This window comes from Panthera leo, chromosome D4, assembly GCF_018350215.1.
Source record: "Panthera leo isolate Ple1 chromosome D4, P.leo_Ple1_pat1.1, whole genome shotgun sequence".
Taxonomy (NCBI): domain Eukaryota; kingdom Metazoa; phylum Chordata; class Mammalia; order Carnivora; family Felidae; genus Panthera; species Panthera leo.
The window spans coordinates 41,527,622-41,542,372 of NC_056691.1; the positions used below are offsets into that span (position 1 = coordinate 41,527,622).

Sequence of the window (14,751 nt, forward strand, 5' to 3'; positions counted from 1 at the left end):
AGATTTACAAAATACAAAAACAGAAATAATTCTGATTTCTCCTGAGAATTTTAGAGAAACACTCAAAGGTGTTGAATTCTAAAACATCCACACTTAACCATTTCACACAAAGCAAGTAACGAATTAGATTTAAAAAAAAATAACTCTAGGTTCATTGATTTATTACTGGTGCAGAGATTTCTGCCTTCCAGGGAGCATAATTGACAAATCAAAGAAAAATAGATGATAATCAGACGAAAAATTTAAGTATTAAAAGTTTTTAAATGTTTTCATTATTTTTTAACTCTGTTCTGATGCCAATTTGGCCCTTTACAACCAATCACAACAGTATCTTTACTAATTTTGTAAGTTATCAGATACCATCATTTTGCCCCCCAAAACCTTTTTCTTCATCCTCAACTTTTCTTCCACTATTAAAGTATGCCTTCCAGATTTTTTTTTTTTTTTTTACTTTTCTGATCATTAACTATTTTCATATGGGGCACTTTCACTTTCAACTTTGCCCTATTATTTTGGCTTTATTATTCCTACTTTCTGCTATAGTCCCAGGCAGTTGTAAAGAGCTCTCCTGCTTGCCCTTGACCTTGAACTACAGCCAGGTAAGCTGCGAATTATCCCTACAAAAGGCAGAAGGTGTTCCAGCTTTAATCTCCTTGAGTAAGGCCATGTGCTCTCCTCAGTAACAACTGAAGAACATCTTATTTCATGGAAGAGAATAATCTAAAATACAAAATGATCATCTCTAAGCAAGTTAACATGCACATGTAAAATAAAACCAAACTGTCTTCTTTAGAGTAATTTTTGTCTCCTTAGTAGTTGGAATTAGTCTTAAGCCCTAGTTAAAAGAATTTTCTTCTTTTTCTTTCCTTTAAACAGACATTATCAGGCCTTGAAAAGTCATTCTAATCCCTTCACCTTAGCCAAGCCATGCTAATTCTAGACAGGAGGACAGCAATTGATTAAAAACAAAAAAAAAGAGGAATTATATTTGACTTGGGGGACGGAGGGTGGGAGATCAACCCAACAGAGAAGCTTATCAAAGATTATCAAAACCTATATTAAATGTTTCCATTTCAAAATGTAAGTGCTGAAATAAACTCATTTTAATCTGTATTAAAACAGCAATAAATACATGATTTTTTTCAAGTTACCTGACATCAACATATATTCATATTCCAATTCCGATGTTTTATTGGGAAACCTAGTAAAGTTGAAGACAGCACTAAGTCAAGATATGAGATTAAAATTATAAAGGATAATTTCTCTTTAAATCCAGACAGATACACTTTTTTGATGGTATCAAATTAACCAATACAGTGATCCCAAAGTATCTAGTATAAACATTCAGAGAAAGAAAAGAGTGAAGGTCTGTGAATATTACAAGAGGCATGTTAAATCCTCTCGATTGTGATGCATTTCCTGTGAAGACCTCTGGAATTTTGAGATACATCACTCAAAAAAGCGATAATCCATCTCATTCTATTTCTCAACAAATTGTCAAGCAATTTTATAATGTAGTCACTGCTCCACTGATACAGTGATGCATCATAATGCAGAAACCACAGCATGGAACAAATACCACAATGAAAATATTTTATATGAAATATCAACAGCATAGAACTTGCTAGAAAATAAAGTCCTATCAGTTCTCTGAAATGCAAAAAGTTGCAAAAATCCAAGTTTTATAGAAATATTAACTTATTTTGGTGGGTACATTTGAGATGATCAAATCTGTGATAACCGTTGGTGATCTTCATTTCCTCTTAACCAAAAGAAAACCTTACCATGTGCAATGGCATTTAAAAATACAAGTTTAAAAGTTTTGTAAGCTACCTTTTAATTTCTAGAAAGCAAAATAGGTGAGATTTTTCTCACTGACTTCTATTACAAGGAGCACAAACACAAGTTCATTTATTCCTTTCAAAAAGAGTCCACTTGGAGCCATTGGATTGGCTAAATCAACTACCACTACCCCACACCCAGGCAGTTAACAGGCTAACCCTGAGTTAAGGCAAACCTCAGAGGCAAGAGATAAGAAAAGGAGATGTGTGGATCAAGGAGGGAATGAAGAAAAAGGAGATGGTGTGGATGAAATCCGACTGAAAGAAAAGCAAGCAACAACAAAAAAAAAGGGGGTGAGAGAAAAAGAGTGGAGGAATGAGCTGGGAGGAGTGAAGTGGAAAGAAGCAGGGAAAGGGAGAGAAAAGAAGAGGGAGCCTGAAGGAAAAAAGGGGATGGCTGGGGGAGAGAGGAGGAACTGGAGCCCCACAACAGCACAGTGGATCAAGCAGCTGGCCAGAGATGCTAATTCAGCGCTTTAACAAATCAATGCCACTTGAAAAGTACAATGCGAGCCCTCACTGGGTAGATGTCAGGGGACTGAGAAAATGCATTCTCAAGTATTTCACATTAAGAGGGAATAATGTGTTAATTTATAACTCTTCACCCTATACACTTGGATTATCTATCTGTGTCAGCGATTTGACTTCTTAAATTTATCAAAAACGCACGCAAAGGGAGGCAGCTTCAGCTTCACCACTGGGAAAAGGAGGTTTAGGGAAAGTCTGTCCTGGGTAGTACCGCAGTTCTCTTCACTTTCCTATCTGGGCTGAAGTACTGCGGTGGGGGGAGGCAGGAAGGAGGAAGCATCTGAAGCAGAGATCAAGGGAGGAGGGGAATTCCTGGTCCAGTTACGAACACAACCAAAAAAAAAAAAAAGGCTTTCTTGGCCTGTGGTTGATTGCATTAGGTACCATCCGTCAAAAGTGACACAGAAGAGAAGGAATAACTTGAATCAGCAACCAGAGCTGCCATCATCAGAATTTACTTTACGGAAACTTACTTAAGTCTCTCAGCACACCCAGCGGAAGAGAAGCTGCTGACAATTGGATTGTAATTAAACAGTACTCTCGCCTTGCCACCAGAGTTCCATAGAGCTTATCAAAATAGGAAGGGAAGAGAGGGCTAAGCTTATTCTATCTGGTTAGCTTTGAGACAGGGAGGAGAGACGTTAACTGGTATTACATCCTACCCTAATGTTCCTTTCTTAAGAAAAACCTATTTTATTAAACATGAAATTCTTGGAATTGTTTCCTAACTGTCCCATAATGTAAATTTAGCCCACTTTTAATATAATGATAGCATCATTAGAGTGTTTCTAACCTGAGGTAGAGAAAAAGATTCTGTTGGTGCTTTTGCTGCCAAAATTAAAGCATTATTAGACTTAAGTTTTTAAGGTGCAAGCACTGTCAACACACAAAGGCAAGTGTCTTAAAACTGGGGAATAAACAGATGAGAGTAAGTTTCCAAACAGTGTTTTAATTATGATCATTTCTTCAAAGATACGAAAGGGGAAAGTGGTTCTACATATAAAGAACAAAAATGATTGGACTGTAACTGTTTTGAGTTTCACTTTAAGATTGTTTAAACTACACACAGCAGTATTTTAAACTGTGGAGTATTTTTATTTGCAACTTGCACAATTGCACAGAAACAGACATTCTCTTTTTCGAGACATTCATATGTAAATAAATGCTGATGAATGGAAATGAGATGCTATACATGATGGGCAATGCTCAACATTTAGTTTAAAAAAAAGGCGAAGTTACCTCACTCACAGAAGCTGGAATCTCTTCCCTTCTACAACTGGGCACAAAAGGAAATGAAAGACAATGATGGACCTTCTACCAGTTTCTATTGGGTAAACATTCACCAACAGAGATACTTATGACAGAAAACAAACATTCTTTCAATCTTATGTTCTGCATCTTTTGTATGACATATTACACAGAGCCATTTTTTTAAAAATGTGTATTTGATTAAAAACTGAAATTATAAATAGCTCTTTTTTACAGCTGCGTTGAGCAAATGGGTTAAAATGTCCAAAATAGTATAGTTATTTAATGAATGTTTTGTTTCTTTCAGAGGAGATAATTAATAAGGAATTTCTTAGGTCAAGACCATGGAGTACACTACTTTTCCTTTCCATAAAATCTTAGGAAACATAATATATATTCTAGGCAATATGTTTTCAATGGGAAAGAATCATACTGTATGCATTTCAAGGGTCTCTATGCCTGGAGAGTAGGATTTGTCCTATCCTTGGTTTTTGCATGAATTACCATTGCTGTCTGTCCCATCCAAGCTATCCCTGTGTAAACTATCTATCCTTATCATTATTGGTACCATTAATCCCATTCTCCCCTTCCCCCTCCTCCACCTCACTCACCTAAGGGGTTAAAAGACTTCAGTACATTTGTGACTTGTCAGTGACATATAATACCCGGGTCCTTCATGCAATCAACTTTTACTTGACATGTATTTGCTCATCACAGGACCCGCATTACTACTGGGAAAATGAAGAAAAACCTAAATTAACACTTGACATTCAATATGGTCAAGTCCTTAATTGGCTGGGCTTCCTGAGAAAGCAATTTTCTATTCCCCAAACTGTTCGCGTGTCATGTGTGGAGTGCAGCTCTTGGCCATCACTGCTGTCCCTCGCTCCCTCTAATGAGAGCAGATGAATTAGTGCTACGTGACACGATTTGAACAGGGCTTCCTCCTCTTCCCCTCCCCCCAATCTTTCTCCTATACCAGTGACAGCTGTGTGGCAAGGGAAAGAAAGAAAGAAATGCAAGAGCAAAGAATCCTGTAAAGGATGATCATTTTTTTAAATGAACCTTAAATGTCTTGTTGAAACTCCAGAACAACAGGGTCATTTAATTGTGGAGGTGGGGAAGGGGGCTGTTACTAAGAACAGGGGAATTATCTGGCTATGGTTGATTTGGGTTGTATTAACTTCCAGCATGTTTCTTCCATTCCTGGCTAGTTGCAGTATTAGATTGCACTGGCCTAATTAAAATGGAATTTACATCCACTTAAAAAAGTTTTTTTAAAGGTCTGGAGAATGGGTCAACTAGAAAAAAAAATGAACAGCATGAAATGATTATTATTCTAAGATAAACATACCTCTAAAAGAAAGTCCTTTCACCAAAGTCATAAAGGGCCTACAACACAAAACTGTCACTATACTTTGTTTCCAGATACCGGTCAGAGTCTGAACTTACCACTAACCATCCTATTTTAAATCATTTAGTTACCTAAATTGAATTAATTGAACACTGATTTCATTCTATTATTTTGGACAGAGGAAATATATTCTGCCTTAGATGTGCTTACCTAACTCAATAAACAACTGAACAGATGCATGAAAGGAAGGCAGGACAGATTCTGCTGTATTCAGATACTAAAAGGTAAATTAAAGGGATTTCTGAGTCTTCACTTACTGTTTTGAAACCAAAGAGGGAATTAATTCTAAATGCCTACACTGCTTGGCCAATCTGATTGGGACCAAACATAACTGGAGGAGGGCTGAGGGGAGGGATGAGTATGTGGCAAATCATTTGGGAAAGCAGTTAGTCCAAAGTACATGCATAAGTGAAAATAATTAGTGAAAGTCGCTAGCACCTTAGCATCTTGGATCTTTACTCATTTTTATTTAAACGAGAAATGAGGCAAAGATGTTACCTATGTACTAGAAATTATATCAAGAATATACTGGTGCCACAAAAAAAAAATCAATGGAATGCAAAATGCAAACTATTTCAAGTATAGTTCCCCTGCTATCAAATAAGTAGTGTGATCATTTATCAATCATTCCTCTACGATTCTGAATATAATTTTGTACTTAAGTAAATTAAGAAGTAAATTTACATACATAAAAATATGGTGAAACCCACTTCTGCAGTATGTTTAAAGTTATTTCCACATTTTGTATTTATGGAAAACAACATGAAAGGAAATGAAGCTTTATTTTTTTTGTTAATAAAAAAGTCAGTTCATAACATAATTTTAAGTATTGACATACTAACAAAAGACAAAATAACATAAGGGATCTTTTTGGAATACCTTGGACTTTCAAATTTGTTGGAAAAGTTTTCACTTTGGGCAATAAGAAAACTACAAAATAAGTATAATTTAGAAGTACTTTTACTGAAGCAAAACATACAACGGGTACACACTCTGCACGTTATCCCTCCTGTGGCCAAAGCACTGGTATTTCAAGTATGGTTAAGATCCCTTTTGAAAACACACTTGAGACAGCTTGTGAATGGGCATTCTATCAGGTGTTTAAATGAAATAAATAGGTAATTTGGTATTCTGGAAAAGTAGCTCAATCTAATGCACCCAGTTAACTGCTACAGTAGCATTATCATCACTGAGCAACAAAGGGCAGTGTATTCTGCCAATAGATTTAGGGTGACCTTTGCAATGCTGACTAGTCCGTCAAGTTCCATCTCTGAGATGCAAGGTATAGACAGGGATGGTTTATTAAGTGAGTTAGGAGCCAAAGACCAGGAACCTCCAAAAAGGTAGGCATTTCACATTCAGGAAATGGGGAATTCCTTTCCCTGAGAAGCAGTGTACCATGAGGATCAGGCTGAACAGCCCATATCCTTTCCTGGAGCACTAGCCTTCCATGGTGTAAAATTCCCAGCTGTGAGGAAAACATCAGCATCTTTTTCCTCCTCAGCTACATGTTTAAATACTGCAATGAAAATCCTACTGTGAATTGGTAAAATGGGATCAATGACAAACTCCTGAAATAAAGCTGAAAAAGAATATTGACATCATCTCAGAACTTTAAACACACTGTGTGTGATAAGCCCTGCTTTATTGTGGGGTAGTTTCCAACCATTGCTACCAGGATGGATGGACAAGATTCAAGAGGGCAGCAAGAGGGTCAGAAAAATGAGTCTGTAGTGAACTGAGAAATTAATTCAAGGATCACCTGTTGAAAATCAGACTTTTTGATTCAAGAAAGGTACTTTTTGATTTAAGAAAGTTAACTGTGACTATGGCAAAGTGACATGCTTGAACTTGATATTCTCTTAGGGACGAGCAGTCTTTGAAGCTCATAATAAACTTGAAATGGTTCTGTGGAATGTTAAGGCTTAATGTAGATAGTTGGTGCCACTGTCATGCCTACACAAAACTATGTCAACCTGGAAATAACTGAATTAACAGCTTCAGGGTATTTAGAATGGAAGGCTTGCTCTTTTTTTTTTTTTTTTTTTTTTTTTTTAGGGATTTTACTTTGAACCACAAGAAGCTGCATTAAGTTTCCAACTTGTTTAGCACAGCTAAAATTAAAATATTTCAGTTTAGAAAGGCATAATGTTTGCCACCCACTTAGTTCATGTTACCTTCACATTATACCATTTTCAAAAAGTATAAACACAGCAGAGAGAAACAATTCCTTTAAAATAGATTCCTATATGGAATGATACAACTATCAAACAGAAAGCACAAAGGTTATTTTATAAAAATTAAGAGCATCTAAAAGAGTATATTATCCTTTATTCTTCACGGCACTCTTTACTTCAGTGCTCCCCTCCCCTTGTATTAAAGATATTTTATCAAATTCCCAGTTGAAAGGTTTCTGAAAGTGGTAAGTCACAGCTGTGTTAATGCTGAACTTGAACATGGCATACTAACGTCATTCCGACACACTTACAGATGCTTCGTAACAAGCTGCACCAGTCACTTGATTTGAAATACCTGACTTATTATAAAACAAACTGTTAATCTCTGGTCTTTTCTACAGTTCAGCTCTTCTCTGCAGTTTTGGAAGCAAACCAACAGCTTATTATGTTTACATCAGGAATGACTCCCTTCTGATTGGTGTCTGATACTGTCCAGTGATGCTGTTCAACAAGGCCCTAGACAGAACCTAGGCACACCTAGGCCCCACTTGCAGATCATTTTAACAAGATGTTCTTGTTTCCTGTTCCCACGAAAATCAATAACAGGATGACCTCCAATTTGAATTTCAAACCAATTAATTACCTGTTCTCCTGAAAATGTTGATATCTGATTTGCCTGGAGAATTTCAATTATGAATAGATTATATCTTTTAAAGAGCCCCTTCAAAAAATTTAGACACTGAAAACTTCATCTTATACAACATAAATGATGTTTTCTTGAAGCCTGTATAAAATATTGGTGTTGCCCAAATTAGTATGGGGAAGTTTTCCCCTTGTGGTCCATCTCCTCCTCATGACATCATAATCAATTGCCTGGTAAATTACAGCAACCCCACAAAGATTCAGGGCCAAGAATCACTGCTTAAAGGTGAAATGAAAAGCTTTTTATAGTGGAATTCAGCTTTTCATCTACATCAATGACTGACACAAATCATGGGATTCTTTTCAGAGTTTAGAAATCTCCCTTTCTTTCTCTTTAATTCTAAAATTCTTACGTTTTCTACCTTTATTAAAATCCTTTGACCATTTTTTTTTGTTTTGCTCACATGTTTTTCTTTTTATGTGGGTCATAAAGAGAAAAGCTATACATCAAAACTATCAGCACCAGAAACATATTTACTAAACCTTTTTTTCAATTGTGAAGAAAAAAAATGAAGAATTTGGTTCATCCCAGCGGGGAATTCCCAAGATGAATGATCACATGCAATGAAACTATTATCTTCATCCATTAAAATATTATCTAAAACAGAGGTTTCTATCTGGCAACCGGTAGGCTGAATATAGCCTGCAGATGAGTTTTGCTTGGACCACACACTTTAAAAAATACTTGAAAAGGTTGCCAAGATTTAAAAATCAGGAGATTTCACATAAAAATCTTGATTTCTGGCTTCTCATTTAAGAAGGAGGGGGGGCAGGGAGGTAGTCGTTGTTGTTGTTGGATCATCTCACAACACCAGGCCTGCATTCCCACCTGGTAACAATTGGCTAGAGCTGAAGAGCTTTCTGGTCCACCACAGACCCCATCAGACTCACCCCACTGGTTTAATTTACCTTACCTCCACACACCCTTTTAGGCAACTCCTGATCTTTAAAATGTCACACTACTCCAAAGACAGTTTGTAGAGTTTTTGGAAGAAAAAGAAAAGGGTATCTAGGAACAGAGATTTAAAAATACACATTTCATGGGCTTAAACAATGCAGAATTTCAAAATATAGTTGTTCAATAAAACATAAATGCAAAGTCATTTTCATAATTAAAATGCTTTAAAAAGTAAATCCAGAATTGATGATCTCATCTTAGTGAATAGTTTGACAAAGACTTACACTGGTTTTCAACCAGTGTCCCAGCCCAGAAAAGATGTTCATGTCAAACCACTGCCCAGATCTACACATCCATTTTGTTCCTTCCCATGTTAACGCTTCTGTACTTCCTTTCTAGAATGATCATGCACTTAAGTGAAAACCAACCCTAATATGAAAATAGAATATATCTTCAAGGTAAATTTCAAAAGTCAACATTTAGGATGCATAAATATTATAGCAAATACACATCCTTACAGGCACCACATGTATGTCACAATATGTATTTATATATTTAAACAGACATTATTGCAGGTTCAAATGACCCTCACAATCATGGCATATTTCTTTAAAAATGATTACTACCTAAAAGCAGATGTTTATGACAAAGGCACCCTGCATTTCTATTTGCTCTTTTTCTTGACTAAAATGAAGTACAAGGAGAAAATCTTTTCTATTTCACTATTTCCAGTCAACCACAGCAACACTGTACTTCTACTTATAACTGGACTTTACAAATTAAAAGTACCCTGTTTTAGTAAAGGGAAGAAAGTACCTTTTCACTTCATCCAACTATATTAACAGGCTATCTATGATGTACTGTACAGTAATGTACTAAATAGGCTATGACAGGTCATATTACAACTTATTAAAAAGTAAAATTTAAATCAATTTTAGTATAGTGTTTTGAAATGATGTGTTATCATTGGTCCACATTCTTGAAAGATTATTTTTTGGTTACTTGTTTCCTCCCTAAGAGAGAAGCATTTTTCTTCCATTTTCACCTTAAAAAAGTAACTTTTGAATATATGCCAAATTTACTTCACAATCAGACCTTAATCCCCAAATTCTCTTGATTTTTAACAACTTGAACAACTTTAGTTAAACAGTTCACAAAACTGTAATGATCATACTGCGTTCCTCAACTCCCAGTTGAAATCGGAAAAGAGAAAATACCATAAGTATGAGCTCCATAAGTATAGTCTTAAGCCTCATACCTGAACAACAATATGATATATTCCTTATGGAAAGTATTTTTCCTTAATATCATGTTGGAAATTTTAGTAATTAGCAGCAGACACCTGGAACTCAATTATTAATATAGCGCTCCCCACCCCTTTTGTACTTCTTTTGAAACCATCTCTTAAGGTACTTCTTAAAGAGATGATCCTATGGGACAGCATGCATATAAATGTTCACATTATTTTCTTTGAAACATCTTGGTATGATCTAAGACTAAACTTACCGTTTCTTCATTAAACATGTCAGTTTTAGAAAAAATTAAGACCTCTCAATTGCAAAATGACAAAAATAGGGGCACCTGGCTGGCTCAGTGGATTAGAGCATATGACTCTCAATCTCAGGGTCATGAGTTCAAGCCCCACATTGGGCAAAGAGCCTACTTAATAAAATCATAAGAAAATCTAAAACATATCAAAAAATGGCAAAAAACTAAAACAAAAATTCTAGGTAAAATATAATTTATTACATTCATGTTGATTGATCAACTATAACATTTTAGAAAAGAAATTTTATGAAAAAACACAGTTAATTCTCACCAGTGATGACCAAAGCTTTAAACTGGTCTCCTCAGGATCACATCATGGCAGCTGTAAATACATAAAGTAGTTCTAGAAGACTCCTGATTTTGTTATTTTTGTTTGCACTTGTTTTAAGATGAAAAATAAAATATGTGATAATGAATGTTTAATGTTATTTAACCCATGTTCTATGGGGATTAAGGTACTGTCCTCACTTAACCCCTCCCTTCTTTCTATTAATCATTGAATTTCAGAAAAGGATATCTCTAAATAGCCTTTTATGTTGAGGCTCTCATCAGCATTCTGCATTTGTTAAAACAAAACAAAAAAAATTTTTAAAAGAGACCAAAAGTATAAGGACACTGGCATCTAAAGAACAGTGGTTTTATCAGAACACTCGGAAGGCAGGTTTGACTGGTGGGTTTTTAAAGAAATTATTAAAAATAACTATTTGCACAAGTTAAAATAACCAACTTCTCACTTTTACCAAAAGGGTGTTTTTAATATAATGAACATCCAAGCTTCTCTGGTCATGAGAAAACCTGGAATATATTATGCACGCATGAATGTGGCCTAGGATGCAGGATATGAGATGTACTTGCTATCAACAGATTAACACTTCATTTTCATTACTCTAATCTCACCACAGGCTGTGAACACTCTCTTTTTCTTATTTGAACAACAATGGTGCATGAAAAACCAAGCTGACAGGCAGGCGGGGTTCATTAAATGCATAAGGCCTTTATTCCCATAACATGTCTCACCTGTATGAAGCCAGGGTTCGGGCTTCCAGGCTGGCTACTGAAACAAGCTCTCCCAGATGTTGGACTTGTAACTCTACCCTTTCCTGCTTAATTTATGATAAATGTCAAAAATATAGTAAAACTGGAAAAATTCTTTCCCACAATGAGCTCTATTTAGTAGATAATAGGATTGGTAACATATTTTAAGATTTATTCAGCCCAATAATTACTTTCCAAAGTTGCTCAAGAGAACAAAAAAAAATGTCTAGGAAAGAAAATGAGGACATATTTGAAGTTGGAATTAAAGGCTCTCACCTTGGTATCTCTATCCCAGCTTAGTTTTAACTTGTATGAGAACTATAGTTTGTCACTGGTTGAAAATACCAATTTGCAAAATAACAATCAATCAAGCTATTTCCCAATGAATGACATGGAGCTTCACTAAAAAGCTGTGCTCAGGGCACCTTGGTGGCTCAGTCGGTTAAGCGTCCGACTTCAAGGATCTTGCGGTCTGGGAGTTCGAGCTCCGCGTCGGGCTCTGGGCTGATGGCTCAGAGCCTGGAGCCTGCTTCAGATTCTGTGTCTCCCTCTCTCTCTGCCCCCCCCCCCCATTCATGCTCTGTCTCTCTCTGTCTCAAAAATAAATAAACGTTAAAAAAAAAAAGCTATGCTCAAGGAACAGAAATGTTATAGAGTATAAGGAATCATTACAATGAGATTCCTAAATGGGAAATTCTTTCTAAGAGGGGGAGCCATGCACACACTCACTGCATTTGAGGCAGCCATTAACAAATCCTCAACAAACCTAGAAATAAACCACTTAATTCCCACCACCAACCAATGGACAGGTGCACACTTGCTGCATATCTATGCAACACATATGAATACATGGTCATGTAACAATATGAATTTTTACTATGTTCCATAGCAATATAGTAAGTGTTAGAGCAGGGCTTTGATTTGGGTTCTTTCTGGTACTCTAACTTTATAACTAAAAAACAAAGAACAGAAGAAAAGCAATATTAAATAAAGCTGCAGACAACCTAGCTGACTTGAGTTAGGTTTTGACACAAGGTCAACAAAGGAAATGTTTGCAGGCATTCTCACTCAAGGGGTACTTTCAGGATTATGCTCGGTGTATAATTTTTTCTCGTATCTTACAAGTGGCCTCCCAGTCATGTCCACTACCCTCTAGCACTAGCATAGAGCACAGGAGTGGGCAGCTTTCTTTACCTATGCCTGAGTAGGTGCCCCAAACAGCCATCCTAATGATTTAAGTCAATGGAATCTTTCTTGCTTAAATTTAAAAGAAGAAAAAGAAAATATTAAAATCCTGCTAATGGAGACTCTCATTTTAATACTGGTTTTGTTATTATGTTAAGCCGGCTGAAAGTAATTATTTTTGGCATGTGAAATATTCATTATCCTAAAATTTTTCTTTTCAAACCTCCGGTTCAGGTTCTCCGATCATCAAATAGGAGTCCTGAAGAACTGTCTAGAGAACAAATAGCCACTTAAAAACACCTTAATAAAGTTGAAAAATTCATGACAGTCACACAAAAGCACAGCAGGTATAAAACTAGAAGCTATGTCTTTCCCATACAGAATAATATTTTTAATCTTGTCAATTTTAACAATCTCTCTGCCATGTAAGACAATGAGTTAAAATTTATTAAAAACAAAACAGTAGTGAATCCTCATTGTGTTATGTATACTGCATGTTTTCAATTTCATAATGTCATCCATTAGTATTAGCCCTGCCATCATTTTAATTCCTTTTTTAAAAGTTCCAGTTAACTCTTACTAACTGCAGTTTGTCTCAAAGAGCCATACCTTCCACCTACTGAAGGAAAACCTTTTGTGTCTTCTTCCTGCTCTTGTACAGACAGAAGTCTAACTGTACAAAATGATAAATCCAAGAACTACTTTTTTTAAAAAAGGAAGAAAAAATAGAAAAGCAAAATCTCTTCAGCTAAGTACTTTCTTACACAGGGAAAGGATCAAACTGAGCTGCCTTTCAGCGCCTCTGAACGATAAGCCTGGGCCCCTGGTTACACGTTTTTATCACGCCCTTACTTACAGAACCCTTACGTAGCAAAACTCGGGACAGTCTTCCTGTCAGCACTCACACACTGAGGACCACATCTGAGGATGCCACCTCTTTTCCCATACCTCTGCCGGAATGATATATTGGCAAAAAGGTCATATTCAGTTTCTGTTACATTTAAGGTGCATTTCAATTCTTCTATTAGGGCAAAAATTGCCAGTGAAAGTAAGGAGAAATTCATGAAAGGAGAGATGAAGTGAAAGGAAAGAATGAAGTGAGAAAGAAACTAGGTCTATGGGAAACGGAAATAGGAAAAAAGAGCAGACTAACCATGTATTTAGGTCATTAAGTAAATTGCTGCCAACCAAACAAAAATGAGACTTAAATCAACCCTTCCCCCTCAACAACACACAAACCCTACAGACAGTAGCAAAATAACACTGCAGTCCAAAAATACTGAGTAAATAAGATGTCAGATATGCTCAAGAGAATCAGTGTTTCAATGAGTAACTTCCTACTGTTCAAGATTATTTTCATTTTCCTAACAGGGAGAAATGAAAAACTGATGGGCTTAATTAAAGAAAAACAAAAGGATATTATTTCATTGTTAAAGGATCAATTCTTTTTTTTAATTGGAATGATGATTAATAAGCTGAGAATCTGATTTCTAAGCTAGCCAGTTTGAGTAATACGTTGTTGTTCCACAAGCATTTCCATTAAGGAAGACTCTGAATGAAGAAATGATACAGAACTTCCTCCCTTCTCTTCATCTCTGACTCTGGGGCATGAAATGCTACAAAGAGTGTTTGAATAGAATGACACTGCACACTGCCCTCATCCAAAGGAACTCCAGTCATAAATTTTTTCACCTTAGGGTCTGAATGTTCCACCATGAAACTTGCTAGGCTTCTTACGGGGAATGCAGAAATTAAAGAAAGAATCACCACTTTTATTTTTCCTATTCTCTAAACTTTCTTTTTTAAACCTGGGGGGAGAGAGAGAGAGACAGATCATGCTCAGTGAGATGCAGACACTGTGGTGTCACAGTCCTAGGCATCATTTTTGGGATGTCATCTTGCACAGCCTAAAACTTTCTTAGAGCTTGAGCTGCTCAAAGTGTTTTTTCAATTTATTCTTCTTGCCCATTTACTAGTTTACCTTACAAGAAAAAGTCCCCTCTTTTACACAATGTTTTGCTTTTATGTCAGGATATAAAGGCTGTTATTCCTGAATTATGCCTCTTTTCCTTTATTTCTCTAACACTCAAAAATAGATGTCAAAGTTCCTTGAAAGGGTCTTTGACTCCCTTTCTCCCTCTTTTCCCTGTCCTTCATTAGATGAAGATCACCAAG

The 14,751-nt window shown here is 36.1% G+C and overlaps 1 protein-coding gene across 14 annotated transcripts in view; it reads right to left on the bottom strand.

Annotated features, from left to right (window-relative positions):
• The window catches only part of BNC2 (basonuclin 2), a 428,281-nt gene that overhangs the window by 266,786 nt on the left and 146,744 nt on the right, over positions 1 to 14,751 (bottom strand). The window contains exon 1 of one of the 14 annotated variants that reach the window (XM_042912992.1): positions 10,628 to 10,682. The exons of the other annotated variants lie outside the window; for them this stretch is intronic. The gene's annotated coding sequence lies outside the window, so the exon portion shown is untranslated. Of the gene's footprint in view, positions 1 to 10,627; positions 10,683 to 14,751 lie in introns of those variants that run through there. 14 annotated transcript variants of the gene reach the window in all.